We start from the raw sequence: 25,536 nt of genomic DNA, 5'->3' as shown, positions 1-25,536 counted from the left end.
CTGCAGTATTTTTATCATTGTGCATACTGAAATTTTCTTCTTGGAATTATATTTTTAGAGTATTACTTTAGGTGATACCCTGTGCACAAATAATATTAATGAGAGTAATAACAAATTTCATATTGAAGTTGTTACAGTACTGATGTAATACACAGGCCACAAAATTATTTTACCTTGAAGTATTGAAAAGATTAATTATTATATATGTACCTTATCAAATACCATGTAGCAAATGTTATTATGCTTCACAAGGTACCATTAATAAAACAAAACATCAACACATATAGAAAATATATGGAAATCAAAGATATGATAATGTACTTTTATCCATAATATAAAACCAATTATCATAATCAATATTAACAAGAAAATAGCTCAATTTAAAATGGTTAAAAGATTGGGATTAACATTTCTCCAAAGATGATATACTCAATAAGTACATGCAAAGATGTACTTCAGTCATAGGAGAAATGGCAATCAGGACCATTAACTTCCTATTCACTAGGATAGCTATAATAAAAAGGTACTGATGCTAATAAGTGATAGCAAAGATAGGGAGAAATTGGAACTCTTTTATATGGCAGTAGAGAATTAAAAGTTCCACTTAAGTACTTGCATGTTATTTGAATTTGATTTAAAATGTATAACAAATATATGCTAATTATTTTAAGAGTAATCAGTCACTGCATCACAAATGGCCCTCAAATATAGAAACTAGAATAACATTTGTTTTATTGTCACCTCTTATAGTTCTGAGTATTGACTGAGTTGAGATAGGTGGTTCTTGCATAGATTATACTGGGTGCTTATTGTCTTGTGGTGGTTGAGGCTGAAATCATCTGAGAGTGATTTCTATGAAAAGAGTCAAACTCTTTAAGTCCTGGGACAATTGAGACTTATCTTGTGTACTTTTGAATCTCCCTACTAAATCTTCGTTTATCATGAATACTTCAGTTTGGATTCAAGGCTCCAAAGTAAGTGGAAGAATAAAGTAAAAGATAAACAGACACAGATATGGAATACAGACAGAAAAAGACAGAAAATTAGAATGAAATAATGCATCATCTTTTCAACAGATCCTTGAAAGATAAAATGTGCCATCTCTTTATGAGATTAACAAATATTTTAAATATTGAAACAGTGTCTGAGAAACAGGCTCCAAATGAACCAATCAGACACTATGTCAGATCGTGGGTCCATACAAAAATTCTGAATGGCACTAATTAATTAATAATATGATATCAAGTCTTGGAGCTATTGAATCAATATGTTCATTTTATTAATTAAATTATTTTTGTGACACTGGGGTTGAACCCAAGGACCCCTACATGCTAGAAAATTGCTCTATTACTTGAGCCATGATGAATCCCTGCCTCTGGCTTTCACTTTGTTTTTGTGAAATTGGCCTCAAACTCCTTTTACTCCTGCATCTACCTCCAGAGTATCTGAGATTTTGAGCACAGACTACCATGCCAGGCTTGAGTTTTAAGCTACATAAGTAATTCAAGGCAACTTCATTGTGGAAATTTAAACACTAAACATAAGATTCTCTCTTTGGAAAATAGGATAGTCTTTCAGTCTCTTTCTTTTGTGTTTCCCCAAGTTTTCATATAATTTATTTTATTTCAAAGAGGGATTTTTTTCTTCATATTTCTGGAGGTTTTCTAAAACAAGTGACAAAGAGAATATTTAGTGATGTTTCCTGTTATCCATTCCATCTCTATATGTATTCCTTAAAACTTTTCTTAGAAATGTGCTCATTGATTGATAGCTATGTGTGTTATACACATAAATATGTTCATATGAAAGTATTTCTGCATGACACATCCCTAAATATATGCTTTTTAAGTTTTAGTGATTTTTTTTATCTTTTACTTGGCTTCAGCCATTTTTACTTCTGTCAATTGCCTGTTCATCTCTTTTGTCATTTTTCATATTGCATTATTAATATTTTTATTGATGATCCATAGTATTTCCCACAATATATGGCACACCAATTCTCTGTTCATACATTGCTTGCATGATATGTTTGATAAAAATTAGTTTAGGCTTATGCAAATGCATTATAGATTCTATTTTCTTTTTTAATATATCAGTTTTTACATGAGTTCCATGAGAAAAATCTGTCAGAAACACTCTTGTCATAAAAAATCTGTTGTAAATTGTCTGTTTAAAATTACTATAAATCCATTACCTACTAAATTAAGGATTAACTTATTTTTAATGCATTAATATTGAACATGTTTCTGCTAAGATGTACATGATGATCTTCATACAAATAAAGACAAGTAGGTATTTCTCAATTTGGACCACTTTGATTGTAAAATGCTTCTCTGATGTATACATCAAAGGAGGACTTTGGACTATTTGTGGTCTCATAAATCTCTTTCACATAAAATTTATACAACTTTAAACATCTTTGCTTTTTTCCTGGTTTTGGTGAGTAATAGTGGGACTAGGATTAAGAGAAAATGGTGATTTTGCTGTTTAGTCAGGATGAATGATTTAATTACTTCCTGTTTAAGAGAGGATTAGAGTAATAGGCTACAGTGTAAAAAAGAATATTATACTTATTTTGTTTAATAAGAAGTACAGGGTAAAAATCACAGTTTCAAATTCTACTACAAATACACTGAATTTAACAATATATCTGCAAGGCATGTAAATGTGATTTTGAAAAATATTGGGCAAATATATGTTCATGTACATTGGTAGAGAGGCAAACTTGAACAATTGAGACCTCGTGTCTATAGCTAAAGTCTGAAGTTAGAATAAAAACATTCTGTAGCAGGAAGGAGGGCCAGAAAAAAAAGCAAGCAAGTCTATGTCCTGGTAATGTAGCAGTGCAGAAGGGATAGCATAGCAAGGAGATAAAACTTAAAGAATCTAAATGTGAAGAAGGTCACATAGCACTGGGGGTGAAGTTGCCAATAGAGTAGCATGCAACCATATATGGGTTAAACCTTTGTTTTGGCTTCTGTAACCTCCTTTCAAGAGTATACAAGGTGATATCCTTTTGTTCTCAGGTCTCAGCCTTTGGACTCGAGTACACTGAGTCTGTGCTAGCACAATAAAATTTGGCTTCCTGGTGAATTGCCTCAGTGTCTCATGTCTCCATTCAAGATTCCAGCAACATTTCTGGGGACTTGTCTAGAATTTTGTAGCTGGTGGTTTTTCATTTCCTTGTCACTGGGTTGCATCCTCTGGACCACTGAGAGAAGTGATCCCGCCAGGTCCCAGTGTGTCAGGGTGAGGACCTTGGAATCACAACAGAATGCAGTGAGGCACAGGAACCAGGGAGGTGAGTGCCACCTATCAGACTGGTAAGAACCCAGTTTCAAACATCAGGCCTGCCCCTAAGTGGCAGAAGGGGAGCTTGATCAACTCCCAGAGACACCCAAGTAACTTTGAGCAAAAGTAAAACCATAACTTCTAGCATTGGGTGCTGGGTGGAAGCATTGGATGCCTGTGTGTGAACATGTGTGAATGAGACGTAGCCTGGCTACAAATTGGGTCCAGAGCCCTGATGTGAGAGTCCATGGAAAACTCATATTGTTTAAGGTGAACCTTAAAATAGCCTCCAGTCCAGGGTTTATATGGGCTCACTACAGCTAAATGACACCTAAATCCCTGTGAGGGGAATGGCCAGAGACAGACAAAGTAAGTGGTATTATTTGCTCTCCCTTGTGTATCAGAGAGGAGGACCCCTTACCTCCTCTCCACAACCCTCATCTGTTCCCTTTCCATCTCAGTCTTAACGTCTGGTAGCAGGAGGAATGGGAGAAGGTCAGAGTAAAAACACCCCCCCCAGGGTACATGCTTAAGAACTTTAAAAAGGGATTTAATGGCAATTGCAAAGTCAAACTGATTCCCAGTAAACTTAAGACCTATTGTGAAAAAGACTGTCCTGCCTTCATTGTGGGATGGACCTTGGAGGGATCATCAGACAAGGTCATAGTCAGTAAAATTTTTGAAGTGGTTGTAAGGGAACCTGGACACCCAGATCAGTTTCCCTATATTGATTTCTGGCAGGATGCAGTCCTCAGTCAGCCCACAAAGCTAAGGCCCTGCTTAGAGGAAGCATGTAGAGTCACTGCAGCCTCCAAGTGTAGTGAAAAACCTGAAAAGCTAGAAAAACTCATATTTGTGGAAGACCCTAAAGAGGTCCCACTTCCTTATGCACAACTGTACCCAACTTTGCCACCACCTTTTGCTCACTTGCCTCCACCTTTGGAAGGGGAAGCAACATCAGACAGGGAAGCCCTAGAAGCAAATATACCTTCAAGGCCAAGCCCAGGATCCCTTGAGTCTTCAACAACTCCAACTTCCTTAGGTCCCTTAAACCTCATGCTAATGCAAGACTGTCCCTTAGGTTCAACCAGGAACATTTGAACAGCCCTTAATATGGTCTTTATGCCCCCCTCCAGGACCCATTGCCTTGCAAATATCCCTAAGGGAGATGGAGGCCTTATATATTATGACCAGCATGGTCAGAAACAAGGAGGATGGACATTCATCTACTAGTCCTTTATCACCACAGACTTCCTGAACTGGAAATATTGTATCCCTCTTTCATGGAAAAGCCTCAGGATCTGATGGATTTGATGTAGTCTATAATGCAGACTCATACACCCACCTGTACAAACTTTTGACTGTTTCTTCTGATCCTATTTAATACTGATGAGCAACACTGTATGATGTTGATATCTCTAAAGTGACTGGAAGATATGCTCCTGATGGCACTGTAAATGCCCAAAGCATATGCTCAAGCTCATTTCCCCAAAGAAGACCCCACTGGGACACCAATGATGATTGAGACTACCAGCCTTGAACAGTATCAGGAGGCACTATTAGGGAGCATGAAGGAAGGAGGGGAAAAGGCCATGAACATGAACAAAACATCAGAGGTCCTCCAAGGGCTGGATGAGAGTTCCAGACAGTCTTATGAACATTTGTGTGAAATCTTCCATTTGTACATACACTTTGACCCAGAAGCCACTGAAAGCCAGCAGATGATTAATGTCACTTTTGTTGGACAGTCCCAGGGGGACATAAAGCAAAAGTTGCAGAAACTGAAGTGATTACTGGAATGAACACCAGCCAGCTCCTGGAGGTGGACACAAAGGTTTTTATCAATCTAGATCAGGAGGCTAAATGGGAGGCCAACAGGAAGATGAAAAGGAAAGTGGCCCTCCTTGCAGTAGCCCTTGCAGAACAGTCAAGTGGGCCCCAGTGAACTAATCCAAGCAGAGGCAGAAGCTGTCACTGCAGACAACAACCAATACCTCTGGGATTCCCCCACCCTAAGGAGGAACTAAGGCAAAATCAATGTGCCTATTGTCAGGAAGGGCACTGGAAAAATTAATTCTCCCAATGCCTCAGGGACCCCTAGAAAGCCCCCCAGACCAGAGGCAGAGGCTGAGATTTTGAAGGAAATTGTCAGCCAGCTCAGAGGAAGGGTGGCCCTGGGAGGAAGACATTGTTGGGCTGGCAACTTTTGAGGATTATGAGGACTAGAACAGACTGGGCTCCATTCTACCAGGCCCCCAGGAGCCTGTGGTCCAAATGAAGATGGGGGCATCCCACTGACCTAATGGTGGACACTGGCATGATCCATTCATTTGTAACCCAACTCATATGCTCCCTCTCACAGAGACATGTGACCATAGTCAGGGTCATAGGGGATCAGACTCAGAACCCCTTCCTAGCATCGAGAAAATGTAATCGTGGAAAACATGAAGTGAAACATGAGTTCCTCTATCTTCCTGATTGCCCTGTAGCCTTGATGGGTAGAGACTTGTGCAAACTAAGGGCACAGATAACTTTTGACTCAGATGGGATGGTAGCCTTGAAGCTGAGGGGGCCTGAAGCCAAGGTTCCTAGCCCTCATGGTTGCGCAGAAAGTGGAATGGAGACTTGATGCCTCTAAGAAAGAGATCCCTGAAATTCCTGAGTTTCCCTATAAGAGTCCAGGAGTGTGGGCTGATGACAATGCCCTGGATTGGCTGGAACATACCCTGGGAGGAAGACATTGTTGGGCTGGCAACTTTTGAGGATTATGAGGACTAGAACAGACTGGGCTCCATTCTACCAGGCCCCCAGGAGCCTGTGGTCCAAATGAAGATGGGGGCATCCCACTGACCTAATGGTGGACACTGGCATGATCCATTCATTTGTAACCCAACTCATATGCCCCCTCTCACAGAGACATGTGACCATAGTCAGGGTCATAGGGGATCAGACTCAGAACCCCTTCCTAGCATCGAGAAAATGTAATCGTGGAAAACATGAAGTGAAACATGAGTTCCTCTATCTTCCTGATTGCCCTGTAGCCTTGATGGGTAGAGACTTGTGCAAACTAAGGGCACAGATAACTTTTGACTCAGATGGGATGGTAGCCTTGAAGCTGAGGGGGCCTGAAGCCAAGGTTCCTAGCCCTCATGGTTGCGCAGAAAGTGGAATGGAGACTTGATGCCTCTAAGAAAGAGATCCCTGAAATTCCTGAGTTTCCCTATAAGAGTCCAGGAGTGTGGGCTGATGACAATGCCCTGGATTGGCTGGAACATACCTCCAGTGGTGGTAGAACTAAATCCAGGAGCCACTCCTGTTAGCCAAAAGCAATGTTACATTCTTTGCAAGGTCCAAGTTGGAATCCAGAAACATCTTGACAGGCTCATACAATATGGGATCCTTCAGGCTTGTCAGTCTCCCTGGAACACTCTCTTACTGCCTGTCCAAAAGACAGGGACTGAGAACTTCAGGCCAACTCAGGAACCCCATGCAGTCAACTTGGCAAATGTTACTCTACGGCCTGTGGTCCCAAACCCCTACATGCTCTTGGGCCTTATGTCAGCAGAAGCAAAGTTCTTTAACTGCCTGGACCTTAAGGATGCATTTTTCTGTATTCACCTGGCCCCACAGAGCCAGCCTATCTTTGCCCTTGAATGGGAAAATCCCAATAGTGGAGAAAAAGAGCTACTAACAAGGACTTGATTTCTACAGGTTTCAAAAATTTGCCCACTATTTTTGGAACTACATAGTATTCAATCTCCAAGCCTTCTCAGCCAACCAGCAAAGCTGCACACTCCTCTGGTATGCATAGGACCTCTTTCTGGCTGGACCAGTTTAGGAGGACTTAATGGAAGGGACTCACTTCCTCCTTTCTCTTTTATGGAAGGCAGGGTACAAAGTCTCTAGGAAAAAGGCACAGATACCTCGGCTTTCACTTGTTCCAGGGGCAATGCAGGTTCAGATCTTCCATCCTGGGCCCTAAGACCTGCAGGCGAATCAGAAAGTTTTTAGGAAAGTTTTGGAATCCCTAATTATTGCCTCTTGGCAAATCCCTCTATGAAGCCACAAGGCAGGAAGAATGGGAACTCTTAGTATGGGGAGAAGAACAAGAGAAAGCCTTTAAAGAAATCAAGAAGGCACTTACCAATGCCCCTGCTCTAGACCTGCTGGATGTGATGAAGCCCTTTTTCCTGTATATCCATGAGTGAAAGGGGCAGTTATTGGGGTTCTGACTCAGCTACTGGCATTTTCCAGTGTCTTACTTGTCAAAACAACTCAATGCTGTCTCCCAAGGCTGGCCACATTGCCTGCACACCCTAGCAACCACTGCTTCCCTGCTGGCTCAAGCAGACAAACTCACTTTGGAGCAAGAATTTACAGTCTAGGCTCCCCATTCTGTCTTGAGCCTTATGGAATATAAAGGAAATTATTGGCTAACAAACTCTCAAATGGTCAGATACCAAAGCATGTTATGTGAGAACCCATGCATCTGGATGGAGTTTGTTAAGTTTCACCCAGCCACCCTGTTGCTGGTTGATTCAGGGCTCCTGGAACATGACTACTTTGAGGTTTTTGGATGAGTTTTCTTTAGCTGGCCAGATCTAACCAATCAGCTTATTGGCCATCTGGACATTGAATATTTCACAGATGCAGCATCTTTGTCCTGGATGGTACATATTTTGCTAGGTATGTGGTGGTGACTTTGGACTCAGTCATTGGGTCCTGCTTGCTGCTGGTTGGAACTTCTGCAGAAAAGGCTGAACTTATTGCCCCCATGCAGGCACTCCAGTTTGCTGCAGGACTCCAAGTGTGCCTTCACAACCATTCATGTCCATGGGGCCTTATATAAAACAGAGGTTACTCATTAACTTGGGAGGAAAAAGTATCAAGTATGGACAGGAAATCCTCAAACTGCTAGATGCTGTATGAGCCCCTAAATGGGAGGTAGTTATGCACTGATGAGGACACCAAAAGGGAGAGACAACAATTGTCCAGGCAAACTGGAAAGCTGATAGGGAAGCCAAATAAGCAACTCTCACATGCAAACAAAGTTCAGTCTCACTGATGGTTTCCTTGTTCCTGTGTCCTTTATCTGAATGGGACCCATAGAACACATCACAAGAGCAGGCTTGGCTTAAAACTGAAGGCAAGTGGTGGAAATTAGCCAATGGTTGCATTGCCATTCCCGAGTTGCTAACAGTTCCATGAAGGGACTCACTGGGAAAGACAGTTCTCAAGACCACTTGACCCAGAATTTTTATGTCCCCAAGCTCTACAGCATAAGTAAGGCAGTATGTGAAAGATGTAGCCTATGTGCCAAAAACAATCCCCAATAGGGTCCAAAAGAGCCACCACAGGTGCACAGTGTTGGAGGAACTCCTTTTGAGGACCTGATTGTAGATTTCACTTAGATGTCATAGTCCAGAGGATGCAGATATCTACAGATGTTTGTCTGCACCTTCTCAGGACGGGTGGAATCCTTCCCTACTTGAACTCAAAAAGCCCAAGAAGTGGCCAGATGACTATTAAAGGAGATCATCCCTCAGATCAGAATACCTGTGCCTGTTGGGTTGGACAATGGGCCGGCTTTTGTGACTAACGTGGTACAGTTGGTGGCTGGGGGCCTAGTGGCACCTTGGAAGCTGCACATAGCCTATAGACTTCAGAGTTCAGGGAAAGTAAAACATATGAACAGGACTCTAAAGTTGAAGTTAGGAAAATTATGTCAGTAGACCCACTTCCAATGGGATCAGTTACTGCCAATCACCTTACTCAGAATCAGGTCTAGCCCCAGTCAGTGGGCAGGGCTCTCTCCTTTTGAAATTCTTTTTGGCCACCCACCACCTTTAGTCAAGGGCCTGTGAGGGTACCTTGGGGAAATAGGTGACCTCACCCTAAGACAGCAGATGCAGACCCTCAGGTTGACTCTTAAAAATCAATGACTGGGTCCAAGAGAAACTTCCCATTAACCTGGCAGCTCCTACACACCCTTTAAACCAGGGAATGATGTCTGGATAAAGGAATGGAATGTCAAACACTAAAGGACCTCTCATTGAAAAGGCCCTTTTGTTGTTACTTTGTCTACTCCCACAGCAATTAGAGTTGCAGAGATTGCTCCTTGGATCCACCACAGTTTAGTAAAGTCAGCCTCTCTCGAATGGGAATACATCCCTGACCACCCTCACCATGCAAAATCACCTTCCAGAACTCCCACGCCCTTTCCCAGCAGGACACTGATCTCCAGGAGACAGCAGGGGGCCATGAATTATGTAATGACAGCCCTTCCCTAGTCACTCCAGAGGCTGACTAGTCTACACACAGCAGAAGCTCAAACATGGGATGTGCCCCTGTTTTCCTCTACACACTTGGACTCTTACTTTTTGGATTGGCCTTTGCAAGGTTTCTGCCATGTACTGAATGTTATGAGAGCCTTTGTTGGGACCTCCACAAAGCCATACTTTGTATCATACACCCACCAACAAAACAGATGTTACATTAGCTTGTATACTCCTTAGGTTTGGGAGGTTGCTGGTAGGCAATACTGGAAGTCCCAGAGTAAGGGAAACAATATAGTCTACATTTGTCATGGAAAGCAGGAAGAAAGGGTCTGCTGAACTTATTTGGATACTGGGGAAGCACTGATGGTGGAGGATCCCAGGACCTAGAGCAGGAACAAAGTGTTAGACAGCACACCAAGTTTCAAAGGTACTCTCACCCAGCCCAGCCTGGTGACAGCTGCTAATCAAAGCACTGGGCCACTGTATAATAAAATCAGAAGCAAATTAGGCAGAGGATTAGACCTCCCAACAATGGGAAAAAATCATTTTGTAGACCTGACAGAAATGATTACTAAATTACTAAATCTCTCAAACTGCTGGGTGTGTGGAGGCAACCTCATGAGTGAGGAATGGCCTTAGAAAGTGACCAGTTTAAATGCTTACCAACTTTTATTGTGGAATGAATCTATAGCTAGACAAGAGCGTAACTGACCTCAGACATGGATTCTCACATCAGAGGTAATTGGGGAAGAATGTATCAAAAGAACTGAGCCAGGATATGAAAAGTGGGTAGGAGAAATCCCTTGTAAGAGAGTATTCTTTTGGAATGGGACTAATCTAACCTGGTGACCCAATGAGCCTAAGTGATATTGGGTATTACCCCCATTGGAAAATAGTTCCCAATGTCATGATTCTCCAACCAATGACAGTCTCTTAAATTGTACTACTACTACTGGTGAGGTGAAACCATTCTGAGGCATCCCTGAGTTTGGCAAATATTGGAACAGCCTCACCAATACTGACCTAGGGTGTTGGATGGCAGCAGATGGGTTATTTTAGATATGTGGGAAGCAAGCTTATACCTAACTCTCTAGGGCTTGAAATGGAAGCTGTACTATAGGAATTATCCAGCTGGGATTCTTCCTCTTGCCCAGCCACCAAGAGGAACAGCTGGGAGTTCCGTTTTATGAAATTTTGGAGCCTAGAATAAAAAGGGACCTTGAGATAAGGGGCCAACAGAGATGGGGAGAAGATGAATGACCTCCCCAGAGAATTATCAAGACGTATGGACTAGACACCTGGGTACAGAATGGGAGCTGGGGTTATCAGAATCCTATCTGTATGCTCAGCAAAATCATTAGGTTATAGGAAGTCATGCATATTACTTCCAGGAGGACTGACTCTGCCCCAGAGCTGCTGGCTAAGCAACAGACCCAAAAGCGAGCCACTATATATCAAAATTGCCTGATTGCCTGGCCTTGGATTATCTTTTAGTAGAGGTAGGGGGAGTATGTGACAAGTTCAACTGATCAGACTGTTGCCTCCACATAGATGACAATAGACAAGCAGTAATGGAAATTTCCACTAATATTAGAAAGATGACACATGTACCCATACAGGCATGGAAACAGCTTACTTGGTGGATGGTTCTCTGCCCAGGGTGGATTCAAAACTTTGATACAAGTGGTGGGTCTAGTCCTGGTGCATGTCTAATGTTACCCTGCTTGTTTCCCCTGGTATTGTGGTCTATCAGGACCATTATGGAGACCACTACAGAAAGAAAAATGGCCACCCATATAATGACACTGAGGAAATATAAACCCCTAAATCAGGATGATGCTCTTTGACCCTAGGTGGGTATGAGCATCAAAGGGGGGGAAGTAATATTCTAGGAAGGATGGCCAGAAAAGAAGCAAGCAATTCTGTGTCCTGATAATGTAGGAGGCGGGACAGTGTGGCATAGCAAGGAGATAAAACTTAAAGGTTCTAAACATGAGGAAGGTCACATACAATGGGGGTGAAGTAGCCAATAGAGTTGCATGCAACCACATACGGGTTAAATCCTGGTTTTTGCTTCTGTAACCTGCTTGCAAGAACCCCTTTGTTCTCAGGGCTCAGCCTTTAGACTCAAGTCTGCTGAATCTGTGCCGGCACAATAAAATGTTGCTTCCTGCTGAATTGCCTTGGTGTCCTCTGTCTCTTTTTGAGACAAGTCAGTCTTTGCAAAGTATTAAGAGCAAAGGAGAATAAGGTCCTTTAACAAAGAGTTACCTAAATAGTGCATTTCTAAAATAGAAAGAAAATTATATTTCTAATTATATTTGGGAATGTCTGTGTGGAATTAGATTAACATGTTGGCATGAGCCTTTTAGGAAGGAACAGATTATGAGACTGATACACAGTAAAGGACAAGCAGCACTATTGGTCTCCCAAAACAACTGGGAAAGTGAATCTTTGTAAACAGTTCTAAGTATTGAAACTATTCTTTAGAAAAAACTACAGGATGTTGCAATACATCATGTTAAAATGCAGAATGATTATTTGCAGTACCTTTTGATACTGTGAATGGAAATTTAATGTCCTGTGTCCATGGAAAACTAAGCTGCTCAATAAATTTTACAATGGTTACTTTGTGAAATACAACCATCAATTTAATAAATAAATAGGCTTTATTTTTATTCTTCCAATAAATTTTCCTTTTGCCTCAAATAACTTATTTCTCTTAAACAAGTAGTGAATCCCTTGGAAGCAAAATTTGACTTGACAAAGTAAGTTGTGAAGTTTCCCTGCCACAATAGAAGGGATACTGGAATCACAAACTTCTTACCTGAATAAATAGAACTCCCCAACTCAGGCTTAGATACAACTGGTGCCTTTTCATCTTTGTTCCAGTTATAGTAAACTTTTGGTAACAAAACAGACAACATCTCATGGTTATGAATATGATAGTTGCCACATAAGCTAATATGAATCCAATCACATTCACAGAGTGGTACAGCTGGGTGAAGATGCTTGGTATCTTTGTGGAGCACAAGAAACTCCATCAAGAAGATGGTTTGATCCAGAGGCTTCACTGGCTGACATGGTGAATTCTTAATAACTGCATAGTGTTCTGCTTATAGCTAAAGGAGAAGCATAAAGATGATACTATAAGGAGAGTTGATTTGCCTAAGCATATACAGCCAATTACAGTATTGAAAAATGCTCAAGAAATGATTAAACATAAATGTCATAGACCAAGCTGTACAAGTGCTTTTGTCCCCATAGAGTGTCTGTTTTATTTTTATTGGAATACTTCAAATGATAAATATTTTCCAAGGTGGAATTGGAATATCAGAAGGGAAAGTTACATTTTTTTCTATCAGAGGACATGATAATGAGTAATTTAGTCAAGTAAGTGAAATAGAAAAGCAACTTGAAATTCATTAACTTGAAGTTTTTAAAAAGGAATTGTATCCTGGTATGGGAATGCTTTCTAACCATTATCAGGTTTCCACTATTCTCCTCTACTTTCTGTTTTCTAATGTCCACTTAGTAACCAGAATAAGAAAAAACAAGTCTTATTATTATAGATACTACCTTGCTCAAAATTTACATCTGACTTCCCATCACAATTTATATAAAATTCCAATCTGTTCTTGGATTAGAGGAGTCTAAATGGTCAGATACTAGCAATGTTTCCTCCTATCAATTTTCCCTGCACATTCTGTGTACGTAAATTTCTCTTCTAACAGTAACTTGTAGTCACCAAATGTGCTCTCACCTGGCAACTTCAGACATTTAATCTTCTCTTCCCTTTTCATTGCTCATTCTTCTCTGCAACACTATCACACTTCACTTTTTCTCATGTTTGAGGCCTTTCTTTAAATATCACTTCTGAAAGATACTTTTCTTGACTACGTTAGCATAGCAGCCATAGGCATTTTTTTCATTTTACTAGTTTTGTCATTTGTTTCCTACTATCTTAAAATACCTTAAGTTTTTGTGAAAACCTGGAATTTGTGTATGAAATACATTTAAAAAATTCACATGTCCTAAGGAACAGCTTAAGTATTGTCCCAACTCCTAACATCACAGCTTAGTTCTGTTTGTTTAATACATTGGAATCATACAGCATATTCTCATTTGTGCCTGTCTTGTGCATTGATTATTAATTCTTTAAGTAGTGTCATATTTCTGAAAACACTTCAGATTATTTCTTTCCTGTGTTTAAAGACATTTGAGCTTTTAACATTTTGTGTACATTAATAATAATTCAATAATATACATTCTTTTGGTTTATATAATTAAATGTGCCTGTTGTGAATTATGGAGACAAAGATGAATTTGTGATTATTATTTCTATGTTTATTTTGAATTACTCAAAAGTACATTCTTAACTTTCAAAATCTATATTTTTCTAGTTCTTTTGATAAAAGTATTTCTACCTTAAGTCAGTTGTTGCTAGACATTCTACCCTCAATTATTTGAGTGTGCAAAATGTAATTAACTTTCCTTAAGGCCCAGCATATGTTCAAATATAATATTTCTATATATTTCAAAATTTCAAGTTGATATATTTGTTTACAATTTAGTCTTTTTAAAGCCTTCTTAGATATAATGTAACTGCTTACGTAACTCACATTTAAGGCTCCCATTTTTTCAAAATTTTCTTTTCTGTTTATATATTATTTTATGTTTGTTTTTACAGCTTTTCTTAACTTCTTTAGGATTAAATTTTCTCATTCATTGTTGTACAATTTTCTACTGGGGAACATATTTTATAGAATTTGTTTATAGGACAGACAGCATGCTTAATAGTGATTCAATTGATAATAATAATGAATGCTGAATTGAAAGTGGTCATCCTAGCTAGCTACTACATAGTTCACAAAATCATTTTCCTTTGATGTACAAAAGGGGTTAGTTATTGAAGGTTTATTTTTATTAAATATCATGTAGCATATTTTATTTTGCTTCACAAGGAACTATAAGGAATGTGTAATATTAATTTATCAAAATTGAAAGAAGGTGGATGCTGGTGGCTCCTATTTGTAACACTAGCAGCTTGGGATACTGAGATCTAGAGGATCTTGGTTCAAGGCCAGCCTGGGTAAAAGTTTGCAGAACCCCATTTCAATGGAAAAAGCTGAGTGTAGAGGTACATGTCTGTTATTCCAACTATGGAGGGAAGTGTAAAACAGAAAATCATGTTTCAGGCAGATCTAGGCAAAAAGCAAGACCTTATCTTCAAAATGACCAGAGTAAAAGGACTGGAGGTATGACTCAAGCACTAGAGTTCCTGCCAAGCAAGTGAGAAGCATTGAGTATAACCAAAAGAAAAAAAAAAAAGAAAGAAAGAAAGAATGGGAAAACTTTTTGAAAATAATTTATCTGAAGAGGGACTTATAACCATAATACATAGATTGTATTAAAATTAATAACAGAAAGATAAATAATACAATTAAATAACAGGTTAAGGATTGAAATGAACATTTCTCCAAAGAAGGTATAGAAATGTCAAATAAACACATGAAAATATGTGTCTCGTGGGAATGAAAACATTTGAGCTTGTTTGAAAATTATTTGACAAGTCTCCATAACTGAAAATATCCTTTATTAGCCAATTATATTATTAACAAAGAAGAAATGGAAACATACATCCATACAAAAATATGTACAATATATTGGAAATATTCATATATACATTTATGTGAATATTCCGAAATTGGAAAAAACATCAACATTCACCAAATGAAGAATTAATAAATTACATGTGGTATACACAAAAAATTAAATAAAATTCAAAAATTAACAATGAAAAAATAAATTATTGATACATGGAACAATAGGGAATACTTGTGGTTTCATGTACCTGTTTTCCACAGGTATTATGTAACTTAAATTCTTTACATTATTCCTGGTTATGGTGAGACAAAGTGTGCCTAGGATTCGAAAAATCATAATTACATTATGTTTTAGTTAAGGCAAATAATTTAAGTGTTCCCTATCATTTTAAGGGACTAATAGAGCTATAGATAAACATGGGAAGAGTAAAGTAGGAAATATAGACAAATAATCATTATTTTAAACTTTATCATACATTCACAGAATTTTTTGTAACACAACTTTATGACAGTTGAGTGAGGCTTTGCCATGTTTTGAATAAGAGTGGACATAAATATGAATGTGTACACTGGGACAGAGGGAAAATTGAACAATTGAGATCTCATGTCTATTTCCAAAAGGCTAAAATGAGACTGAGAACACCCAGGACAACCTTTATAAAGAGCTAAGAGAAAAAGAAATTGAGCTCATCTAACAAAGAGTTTTGCAAATAGTGAAATTTTATAGTAAAAGCAGGTATGAATCATATATTTATTCTTCCATTGAAAAATAACCATGCCAGAGAGAAGATTAACATCTTGACATGACTTTTAGGAAAGAATTGATACTGAGGGCAGATGTGCATTAAAAAAGAAGCAACATTATTGGTTTTTCAAAACTAGTAAGGAAAGGGAATCTTGTTACACAATTATAACTATGGGGCACTGTCTTTAGAAACAGCTATGACTAAAAATATGCTGTAGCAAGACTAAGTTAAAGCAGACTGGACATTTACAAAACCCATTGACACTATGAGTGGATATTTAATGTTCTTGTGCCCGTGTGATACTTGTGAATCATAGGTAAGATCAGTAAAATAGGTACAGGGTGGGAGGGCTACTTGGGGGAGGTGGAGGGGGAATGAAAGAGATGTAGTGAGGGAATATGGTGGATGGGCTTCATATATATACATGAAACAGAACTATGAAACCTCTTGCAATTGCTTTAAGTGGATCAGGTTGAGGGTTGTGGAGGAGAGATGATGGGGACAATCTAAACAATGTACAATGTGAGGCTATTGGAAATTGGCATGATGAATCCAATTTCCAATATAGATGAAAATATGCCAATAAAAATGAACAACAAACACATAGATTTATTTCTGGCATAAAATAAGATAAGAAGAAGAAATAAAAGGAATTTAAATAGGAAAGGAAGAAATCAACTATCCCTATTTGCAAGTGACATGATCTTATAGCTAAAAGACCCAGAAAACTCCACCAAAAACTCCTAGACATCATAAACACCTTCAGCAAAGTACCAGGCTACAAAATCAATTTACAAAAATGAGTAATCTTTCTATATACTAAGAATGAACAAACTGAGAAAGAATATAGGAAAATAAGTTCACTTGCAACAGCCTCAAAAGTTAAATACCTAGGAAAAAACTTAACAAAAGAAGTGAAAGACCTCTAGAATGAAAACTATAAACCACTGAAGAAAGAAATCTAAGAAGACTACAGAAGATGGAAAGACGTCCCATGCTCATGGATTGGCAAAATCAATGTTGTGAAAATGGCTATATTACCAAAAGCAATCTACATGTTCAATGTAACTACCATCAAAATTTAAATGACATTCATCACAGAGATAAAGGCAAAACAGGACCTGCCTGGAACTGAGGGGGGAATGGGGGAGAGAGTGAGGAAGGGGGTAGGGGGGAGAAATGACCCAAACAATGTATATACATGTGAATAAATGAATAGTAATGAAAAAAATACTATAAGGATTTTAAAAAAAGAAAGAGAAAAAAATCATCCCTAAAATTCATTTGGAAACTCAAAAGAATACCAATAGCCAAGGCAAGACTGAGCAAAAGGAGCAATACTGGAGCAATACCTGACTTCACAATATACACAAGAGCCATGGCAATAAAAACAGCATTGTACTGGCACAAAAACAGACATGAAGACCATTGAACAGAATAGAAGAACCAGATATGAATTCATGCAGCTATACACACTTGATTTTTGACAAAGACACCAAAACATATAATGGAGAAAAGACAGCCTCTTCAACAAATGCTGCTAGGAAAACTGGATATCTGCATGCAGAAAACTGAAACAAGATCCATATTTTTCACCCTATACAAGTGTCAACTCAAAGTGGATTAAAGACCTTAGTATAAAGCCTAAAACTTTGAGACTAGTTCAGAAAACAGCAGAGAATACACTGGGATTAATAAGCATAGGCAATGACTTCTGAAGTAGACCTCACATGGGTCAGCAACAAAGATAAAGGATTGACAAATGGAACTTCATGAAACCAAAAAGCTTCTGTACAATAAAAGAAATGGTCACCAGATTAAAGAAGCAGTCCACCAAATGGGAGAAAATATATATCTGAGAAGGGATTAATAACCAGAATATAAAAGGGCCATAAAATGATATCCCAAAATTAAAGAAAGTCATAATTGTACTGAAAGTTAGTTAATGCTGTTATAACATTCATCTTTTCCTGCTTCAATGATTTCCTAATCCTTCATTGCAATCCTTCTAGTACTGTCAGTGACTTGTCTCGTTCCACTTACTGGTTATTTTCCAATTTTGCACTCTGCTTTTACCTGGAAAAAATCTACACTGAAATCACTCAAAGAATTTATGTGTACTTTCACATTTGTTTCTTCATGATTTTCTTTCAACTTTAGTAAATCTGTATTCATCACTAGGTTTATGGTGACAGTCCTCAGTGCATTGATCAAATCTGTACTCGGCATTGTTTTGAAATCCATTCCAACAGCTTTTCCTTTGACCACTGTGTGAGTAACATTATCATGTTCTACAAACAAAGGAATGCCAACAATGGTGATCCCATGATTGATGGTGAAATAGGCCGTTAGCTTCATCGTGAGTTACAAAAGTTTTCTAGGACCTAGGATTCTAGGTCAGTGAATACGTAAACTCAGGGTTGGTAAATACTGGCCAACTTTTCTCTTTGGATGTTCCAAAACAGCACATTAAAGTCCTTTTCCAAAATTAGGGTAAGTTTAAAAGCAGAGAATCCATGGAAATCCTAAAGCATGATGAAGTTCAGCCTGTATTTAATATCTACTTAATGTTATTGTGCTAGTGTGGTTAGTCATTACAATTTAACTCCTTTCCAAAACATCTGTAGTGTTCACAATGTCCTCAGAATTTCCGCAAGGAAGCAGAGCAAATGACAGGGCAAAGTTTGGCCATTTCTGTGAACCTGCCCACAACCTCATGATACTGATCAAACTTCACACTGCACCTGCTGAATATATTTTTTCCTGGTTATGATATTAATGTCAAAGTTATTATCAATCAAAAACACCCTCTGTTATCATCAGTAAACACCCTCTTTTTTAGCATCTGCCATGTGTATCTTTGTTTATAAACTAATGAATTAGAGGTATCACACTTTATGTTTCACACAGAAAAATTTTGTCTTCAGACATGGTGCAGACTCATGAAGTAGTTGTCTACCCTTGAGGAATTTTATTTAACCTATTGTGGATTCTGTGCAAGGGCTGATACAGTCACATTGGCCTTTTCTTCTGTAAAATTATGGACCATTGATGCCAGGATAAACATCACCAATCCCATTTCCTCCAGATCTGTTGACAAAGTCTTCCATTTGCTATAAGAAAACTGTGTTCCATTGCCAAGGAAAAATATCACAGCAAACATAATTAAAAGCATTAACCAGCTATCCTTATCTCAACCAGCAAAAACCCTTGTTCCTTCCTATTATTGCTTATACTCTCTCTACAACAAAATTAGAAATAAGGGCAAAATAGTTTCTGCTGGGTATTGAGGGGGTGGGGGTAGAGGGAGGGGGCGGAATGGGTGGTAAGGGAAGGGGTGGGGGCAGGGGGGAGAAATGACCCAAGCCTTGTATGAACATATGAATAATAAAAGAAAAAAAAAGCACTAACCAATCAAAAGAGGAGAGAAAAACAAATATTATCAGAAATTATTGGAGCAGTGATTGTCACAAAATACACAAGAGCTAAATTTTCCATCTTAACGATTACTAAGTGTAAGTAATAGTGCTGAGTACATTAACATTGTTGTGAAACCAGTGTCTCAAACACAGTCTTTTTCTAACCCAAAATTTTATAGCAAATGATTACATATATCATATATACTTAAATAATTGTGATCTTAATTTATATTATTTTAATTGCACTGAAAATGTGTATTCTTTTCCCCTATGTTTCCAATTAAACCTTCTATTATGGTTAATTTATTGCTATTAAGGAATCTTTGGTAAAACAATTACAATGGTGTGCATATACACACACATAACTTATTTTAGTATTCCATCTTGTAATCTTATTGCCTAAATTTACTTTTAAAGAAGCTTGTAGGATTTATCTTCTTTATTGCATTTTTTAAAAGCATAATCTTAACTTGTTGTAGTATCAGTTCTTATTGAAAAATGTTATATCTAATGAGTATGGCACATAATAAATAATTAATAGTATTAGTAATAACAACAAAAATGACAATAACATCAATAGTCAATGTTAATTCTAACTAATAGACAAATATATTTCAGTGATTTCATTAGTATTAACTCTTTTATCCATAAAACTCAATGTGGTTGCTGTTCTTATTATTTGATTAGGTGTAGTCATCTCTATGAACATTCTAGTTGAGGTTCCAGAATCTATTTTCTGAATTCTTAAAAAAGCTTCCTCAATGTTCCACCTTTCCACAGTCATGCCTCTCTGCAACCCAACACAGTAACTATGCCTTGATGCCTTTTTATTTTTAAAAATTCTTTGATTATTTTTGTCATGAGCTCAACTCTTCTTTGATTCCCATTGCCCTTTTAAGATGTCTTCAACTCCTTTCTATTTCTTCTCTCAAAAACTCTGATCCTTTTGTAAAGTTTTTCCTGCTAAACTTGTAGTTCTTGGGATTTTTTCTTGTTTTTTTTCTACCTGCTTTTGTTTTTATGTCTTTTCTTTTCTCTCACCCCTTGATCTATTAATGTGCTTTGGTCATATCTCACTTTTACTATCAATGACTCTGGAATAATTACTAGAGTCCCTAGTGAATGTTGTCATAACATTATAATCAATTGTAAAAAAAACTTTCATACAGTTTTGTTAACTGACCGTACCATTCTAAATAGAATATAAGGTGGGGCAAAGGTACAGACCAAGTGGCAACATTGTTTCTTAACCTATCCACCACTTACATCTGTATATGTCAGTTACTTTATACTTTTAGAACGAATTCAAAATCATTTTTGTATTAAATAATGGTGGCTTTAATTTAACCTAATTGATTTTCAATATGCTCCATGTATGATGTGTTATTTTATAATCTAATGAATTCTGTACGCTTGTGATAGTATAGAAATATATCAGTTTATAGCTGGCATGCACCTTTATCTCAATTCCCATCTCTCCCACAGTAACCAAAATCTCTGAATGAATAGGGAAGTCATTCTGAAAAACCAACAAATAAAGCAAACAGGAATTTATGAACCTTAGGAAAGGGTTTGACAGGCTTACAGTGAATCGTACCAACAAAGTCCACATTTGGTAAGGTTGGGCAAGGAATTTCCAAATTTCAGTAAAATCAAAATAGACACATTTCTGCTTTCTCCATTTTCTGAGAAAATGTAACGGGCCTTCATAGATGAGTAATGTAAAAAAAGGGGGGAGTCAGAATAACAGAATTGTTACAAGAATATTTTATTTTCTGAAATGTGTTGGGGTAATTTATAAAACATATATAATTATTTATGAGCAATATAATTTCATATATAACTTATTCTTTTATAAATTAATTATATTTGCATGTATTCAAGATAAATTGAGAAGGCAGCAGATCTCCAACATTGCCTGAAATAGTAACGATAGTCACTAAAATAAAGCACTATAAATTTAACTTCTATTTCCCTTCTCACTAAAGCTATAGAACTACTATATCCAATTATAAACAACTACCTTGGTTCTAGCATTAAGAAATCACATCATAATCATGGAAACAATGTTTCCATAAGTACTCCAGGTACTTCCTGCATTTTAGCGATCCTCGATTTTCCAAGTGAATTATGAAATTCTTTATGATTTAAGGTAAGTTTTTTGCACCTTCCATGACTTTTGATTCACATGAGGATCTTCATGACATTTCTTCAATGTATATAAACATGTGCCAGTATCACACAGAAAACTTTCAGAAATTATAGAAATACAAGTTTTACACACTCTTAGTTTTAACTGATTTTTAAAAGATACAGAAGCAAGATTTCTTTCAAAAGGAAACTAATTGCATATATGTCTACATTTAAGACTATAGGCCTTTAAAATAAATGGTTGGTAAAGACCTAATTAAGGAATATGGATCATAGTAAGCATCAATTATACCATTTTGAATCTGTGATAAAATATTTTATATTTCAAATATGAAAAAATTTCTAGATTATATGGAAAAATACTTCAATCTTAAATAAGGGAATTGTTCTATGCAGAAAAACAATTTCCTTAGGACAACATAGATTGTTGCACTACAAACATGTGGATCCCCATTATCTATATGTCTTCATTACCTAAGATTAGTAAAGTTTCTACTGACTGCTTATAGCGAGAATAAAAAGGCATAATAAAATGAATATGTAATTGCTTAGAGAAAGCCAAGTGCTTCACTTCGTAATTGTATCACTTTTTGGAATGTACAATGCTACTGACAGGCCACTGGCTTATACTTTATGACAATACATTTGAAATTGATAAATTTTATAGTTTCACTTAATCATTTTGTCTATTAGAGAAAAATGTCTTACTTAACATTTATACAAGATCATCCTCACCAACAAATAAAAATTAGGACTCTACCCTATCATAAAACATGACTTAACTAAAATTCACTGTAAGACTGATCCCTCTTCTTATTACATGTCTGGAACTAAAAGTCAAAATAAAGCATGCATATCATATTTTCTACCCTCTGGATAAATGTATTTGGCCACTTAATCCTGACATAATAATAGGTACATAAGAAGGAGGGCATAGAAGTCCTCTACTGCTCTTTTCTTCAGTGCAGCAAGGAAACAAGTGGACACTGTACACAAAAGTTCAGCTGTGGTAAGCTGGTAGCTTCCCACATGGACCAATGCCATCTTCAAAGACATGATATTTTGATGGTTGTAATTTTGTCTTATGTTTCATGTTTAAAACTGCATCTATATATAGATGTTCATTGTAATCAGAATGCTCCCAAATGATTTTTTCAGAAGTAAAAAAGATGTCTAATAAATATCCTTTGAAGCAATATATATCCATTTACTGACTTCATTGTGTGAAAAAATAATGTTTCAGTTGATCTTGATAGCAAATGTAGGAAAAGTTTCTATTATATCAGAGCCTTTGTTCATATCAAGGAAAAGGAAAGATGAAGGTCTCAGAACTGTCAACCCATGTCTCCACTGAGCAAGTTCATCCAGTATTATCTTTAAATTCATTCAGTGGATGAATTCTATTGACCACACCAACACCTCTGCACAGCTCCTGGAGCTGAAGTAACAACTCAGCTGTAGCAGCAATGGAACTAAAATTATTTTCCAAGGCAACTGGTAAAATGAAATACTTCCTTTATGGATATATGGTCTAAGGATTGCAAAGATTTATTTTGAGAAAGTCCTTACTGAACTTACAGAAGTCACATCACTAAAAAACTAGAAATAGATTATAATTTATCCTTGTTAGTACATATGAAGAACTTTATTATTGCCTCAGAATAAAGTATACAAGTAAGGTTTCCTCCTTAAAATATAGTAAATGTAATAAGATATATTAATGTAATAAAGAGCACTAATGCATTATTTTTCCATTTTGTACATTAACATTTATTTGATTTTTAAAATTTCTGTGTGATTGTAGAGTCAAAATTTAATAAAAGAATCATTGTCAATTTTTTATGGATAATATTATCATAATTAGTTTCACCAATGATCATTCCTAATTTTTTATATATTAGAATGCTGTAAATATCTTTTCTGTGTGCTTAAAGTGATAATTATTTCTCTCATCTGTCTATTTGCTATCTATCCACTGTCAGGCAGGACAAGTGTTCTTCCACTGATTTATTTCTTCTCTGTGTCTTGTCTGCAGACTGATCTGAGTCCAAATAATATGATTGCAAATAATATGAATAATATGACTGCAAGTAATATGACTGCAAAAATGTAAAGGCTCCCTCCCTTTTCTCTCTCTCATCTCTCTCTCTCTCTCTCTCTCTCTCTCTCTCTCTCATTTTGTCTTAGCTCTTTCATTTTGTCTTATTGTCCAATTATGTAGAATCATTCAATGAAGCAAAAAGAGTAATTTGAAAATATTCCTCATGTGGAAAAAATTCCTTCATCTTTCTAAGCAATGATTTTACCATGTTTCCTGGTTTAACTCAGGAATCCTGTAAGGACAGTGAAAAGTTTTTGACACATAATAAAAATTGCATAATAAATATTTTTGTATTTCAAGAGGGGTATGTACCATTAACTTTCATGAAGCACAAAGGATTGAGAAGCCTGAACAAAAGTATCCTGGCTTCTTCTAGCACTAAGTCATGGTTTGTGTCCCTATAGGAAATGCAACGTCCATTTACTTTGCTCATGAAAATGTTTTTCTCCCATACTTTAAAATGTACATTGTATAAAACCCCTTGTCAGGCCATTTTTACTAATTTTTCACTTCATTGTAATTTTCCATTTCTGTAGGTCCTTGGTCCCATTTATTTGCCACTTTTTCACTTCCAATGATCCCTTATTATTTTTGTAAAAATAAAAACCTCAGTCACTTTTATATTCATAGGAGTTAGGCTCAGCATAGACAGAAGCCTCCTTATCCTCCCTCAGTATTCTGAGTAAATTCTCTTGCTATATTTAGTAATGTTATAGCTCTAGCTTTGTTTGACAGACACACAGACAGTCCGTATGGTTACATCATATTTAAATACAAAATGTTTCTGAAAATGCAGAAAGTTTAGGTTTCCTATTCTTCTCAAATTAATAGGCTCAAATTTCTATAAGTCTCAGGTTTCTCAGTTATGATAACATACATAGTCAGCTGTAAAGTAGGATGTTTTGTGAAATTACAATTATACATTATTTAACATTTAATCAGGAGTAAAATACATAGGTAAATCAAGAAGTTGTAGATCTGGTAAAAATATATAGGATAATCTTGCCATACTTGGATCCACAGTGTTTAAATTAAATGTAATAATTTCACCTTTTATGCACTTAGGTCTTAAACAGTTCTATTCCCTCTTTTCCTATCAAAAGTTTTAACTAACTTTTGATAATCAAACAAGAAATATTATATGACAAAGAAAATAATAGTTGCCACACAGGCCAGCAGAAATGCAATCACATCCAAAGAACAGTGCATGAGAGGTTGTGCATTAAGTGGCCACAAGTGCTTTGCTCCTTTATGCGTGCATAAAAAACTGGATCCAGAAGACTGCTCGATCCATAGGTTTCATAGGCTGATCATGGTGAATGGTTGATAACCATATAGCATTCTCTTTATAGCTAAAGGAAAATCAAATTGACATCAACTTACAGAATGAACTAAAAATACATATAGGGAATTTTTGTTTAGAAGGCAAAAATAAGTACACAAAAACAGTACAAGAAAAACAAATAACTTTCTTCAGTTATCATTAGAGACTCCTTAGTGTAGAAGACCAGAACTACTGGAACACATGGGATTTAGCTATGGAAAGAGAAAAAAGCACAAGTATTTTTAAACTAAAGATTGGTATCAGTTAAATCTCAAAGGCAAAACAAATTATAAAAATAGAAACTACCTGTTGAAGGTACAGGGCTTGAATTGTCCACTAAGCAATTGTTAGCAGGAACCTTAAAGTGACAGAGCTCAACATGAGAAAGGGATCAGGAACTAGTGAAAAGGTCAGTAAGAGATGAATTAACTTGAGATGTAACACATTGGTACACAGAAGCAATGCTAGAAATCTCTCTGTAAATCTATCCTTACCTCAACCAGCAAAAATGCTGTCTCTTTTTTTTATTGCTTTTGTTTTCTCTCCAACAAAATTAGAGATAAGGGCAGAACAGATTCTGCCTGGAAGCAAGGGGAAGTGGGGTGCGGGGGGAAGGGCAT

The 25,536-nt window shown here is 37.0% G+C and overlaps 2 pseudogenes; both read right to left on the bottom strand.

The window, feature by feature from the left end:
• Positions 1-25,536, bottom strand: part of LOC109674816 (UDP-glucuronosyltransferase 2B4-like) — a 722,912-nt pseudogene that overhangs the window by 494,249 nt on the left and 203,127 nt on the right.
• Positions 1-25,536, bottom strand: part of LOC109703163 (UDP-glucuronosyltransferase 2B14-like) — a 68,067-nt pseudogene that overhangs the window by 34,911 nt on the left and 7,620 nt on the right.

Source organism: Castor canadensis, chromosome 9 (assembly GCF_047511655.1).
Source record: "Castor canadensis chromosome 9, mCasCan1.hap1v2, whole genome shotgun sequence".
NCBI lineage: Eukaryota > Metazoa > Chordata > Mammalia > Rodentia > Castoridae > Castor > Castor canadensis.
This window is presented reverse-complemented; position numbering and strand designations above follow the sequence as displayed.